Here is a 2,990-nt window from a genome sequence, read left to right as displayed (position 1 = left end):
TTTCTATAAAATTATCAATAAGAGAAGTTGTCTAAAAAGGAGTGAAGTATTTTTTCATCAGGGAAGAGGCTAGATGCATGTGCTATTTCTTCCTAGAAAGCCAGGAACTGAGTCCAGAATTGGTCTGGCTTCAGAAAACAAAAAAGCCTTTGCCAAGTCTAGGGTTTGCACAGCTCTCCAGTGGAGTTATGAAAAGCTCGATTAGAACATAAAGAACGGTCTGTTCTGTGGGAGGCAATACAGCTTCACCAAGGGGAGAGGGAAAGTCAGCCTGTATCAGTCATATTTCCATCCCTGGGAGACCGTTAGGAGAAATTCAATTAAAACCCATGACTTCTACCAAATCTCTATGGTCAGTTTGAAGAGACTAATTCTTAGAAAAAACTGACTCCAGCATTATCTGTCTTTAGCTGAGCTCTTATGAAAAGAATATAACAGTAAAGAAAAAAATGGTATTTGCTTTTATTAAAACAAAACATAACAACAGCATAAAGCTGCTGCAGAAACTTGGAGATGCTGCAAATGTAGGTCTGTTCTGCTCGTTGGCTTTACCTCCCTCTCGTTCCTCCCTTCATCCTCCTCATTCTTCATCTTTCTTCCTCATTCTAAGCAGAACGTTTACAAAATTCAGGCTTTCTGTAGGGGTGAATAGCTGAGCTTTAGTTCTCCTCTGGGGCAGAATATTAGCAAGGACAGTGAGCTTAGTTTTGACTGACTCTGGCATCTTCACAAAGCAAAAACCAAGGTATTGCCGTAAGAAAACTGGATTGGGAGTTGGGAAAGGGTATGACTTAATGATAAAGGAATTAAAGAGACACATTGGCATTATTTTTTTCTCCTGACACCTGCACAATACCAAAAGATAAATCAGAACAGAAAACGTTAAAATTGGAAAGGAACTTAGAAATCACCTAGTCAAGGGAGGACAAATTCCACACCCAGTACCATCTCTAAGGTATTGGCACTGCTAATCTCTTCTCTCTGGAACTTTGTGTTGAGTAGGATTCTGAGGCTCAAATTAAACTCACCAGGATTGACTCTTCTGATCAGAGAGCAATGCCTAGTCTTAGAGAACAGAAGTGGCAGTGTCTGCATCTGGTATTAGCATTCTTTATTTAGTTCAACAAAGTCACATGGAGACAATATGTTACATCCTGACTTTAAACATTAGTTCAGAGAAGAAAAGATGCTGAGATCCCTGCTTCAGTTATCCATGACTACATAACAAACCACTACCAAACTTTGTGTCCTAACAACGACTTATTATTTTGCACAGCCTTGTGGGTAATGAGCTTAGGGTGCAGGTGGGGGAGACTGGTGGTTCTCACATGATAACTCAGAGCTCCCAAGAAAGCAAATGTGGAAGCATCTAGACTTCTTCAGGCCCTGTCTAGAATTGGTTGGGAACCATTTTCATCACATTCCACTGGTCAAAGGTGTTCTTACCTTGTATATACCTGTAGAGATGAGAGAATTTTGGCCATCTTTGCAGATAATCCACCACAGTCCCTCCATGTTGCCTTCATGCAGCAGGTAGGTGAATACCCCATAGGCTTTGCCACCTGGAACAGGAAAGTCAAACTCTCAGTCTCAAGTCCCTAACCTGTGAACTGCTGATAATTCTTACCCCCCAGTTATCATGGTGAAGACCAACAAGATAATGAACATGCAGCACATATCTGTATCACAAGAATTCCATGAAAAGAGCTCAAACTTTTATCATCATCATTTCATTTATGCCTCTTAGCATGAAAAAAGAGGTTGAGAAGGGAAGATGGTGGTTAGGAATTGCTAAGCAGCAGGCCACATGGGTGATCCAGCGTGGACTGGCCTGAACACAGCCTCCATCTCCCCACCCTGGCCAATGTTCTCATATGGACACAACTGGCTTTGTTTCATCAGAATGAAGGCCTCCCTGATGATAGCTCAGTGTTTCCACAGAAATGTCCAAGGAACATGATTATAGAGTCAGTCCCATTCATTAACACAGAGGGTTAGGGGTTGGGAAAATCATCTAATCCAACAGCCTTATTTTGAAAACGAAGTTTCCAAGCCCTAGACATTCATGGAAGCTCATGAAAGACTCCTAATTACAGTGCCCTTCCCATGGTAACATGGGCTTCTTATTTAGTTCTATTCAGAAAACCTGAAGAGAGGCCTCCCTGGCCAATGGCAGTGGGGATTAGAAGCAGTCCATTTCTGTCAATATTTATATTCTATTTTAATAACGCCTGTCTTCTTACAATCAAGTGCAACCTAATTTCTCCAGAGCTGACACTCCCGAGTGTACAGAATCCCCATTTGATTTTGCTGTTTGGGATTTTACCCACTCAGTGGTTTCTCTAAACAACAGTGGAAGTCCCCATCCACCTTGAACCTGAAGGGCATAATTGGATATTTTCTGGCCAACTGGCTCATTGCCTACAGCAGAAATCTAAGGACACTAATTTGCTAAGCCTAGAAGTTTTCCAAAGTCCATGATCCAGAAACACCAAAAATAGAAAAACCAACACAAAAATAAACAAATAGAAAAACCAGGCCAGGCACGGTGGCCCATGCCTGTAATCCCAGCACTTAGTGAGGCCAAGGCGGGTAGATCACCTGAGTTCAGGAGTTTGAGACTAGCTTGGTCAACATGGTGAAACCCTGTCTCTACTAAAATTTAAAAATATTTTAAAAATTAGCCAGGCGTGGTGATGGGTGCCTGTAATCCCAGATACTCAGGAGACTGAGGCAGGAGAACTGCTTGAACCCAGGAGGTGGAGGTTGCAATGAACCCAGATGGCGCCATTGCACTCCAACCTGGGCTTCAAGAGCGAGACTCCATCTAAAAGGAAGGAAGGAAGGAAGGAAGGAAGGAAGGAAGGAAGGAAGGAAGGAAGGAAGGAAGGAAGGAAGGAAGGAAGGAAGGAAGGGCAGGCCAGAGATTTTCTTAGAGAAGTATGTGGAAGGATCCCAACATCTAAATGTTTCTACATCATGAGATGAAA

General features: G+C 42.4%; 1 long non-coding RNA gene across 1 annotated transcript; it reads right to left on the bottom strand.

Annotated features, from left to right (window-relative positions):
• Positions 1–448: 448 nt before the first annotated feature.
• On the bottom strand, positions 449–1,866 carry LOC104659044. The gene is made up of 2 exons (XR_747538.2): positions 1,447–1,866; positions 449–724 (listed from the first exon to the last, which is right to left on the bottom strand). It is a non-coding gene; the product is annotated as an uncharacterized LOC104659044 (long non-coding RNA).
• Between the last annotated feature and the right edge of the window lie 1,124 nt (positions 1,867–2,990).

This window comes from Rhinopithecus roxellana, chromosome 17 (assembly GCF_007565055.1).
Source record: "Rhinopithecus roxellana isolate Shanxi Qingling chromosome 17, ASM756505v1, whole genome shotgun sequence".
Lineage (NCBI taxonomy): Eukaryota > Metazoa > Chordata > Mammalia > Primates > Cercopithecidae > Rhinopithecus > Rhinopithecus roxellana.
Note: the sequence above shows the minus strand (reverse complement) of the source record. Positions and strands in the feature narration are given on the sequence as shown.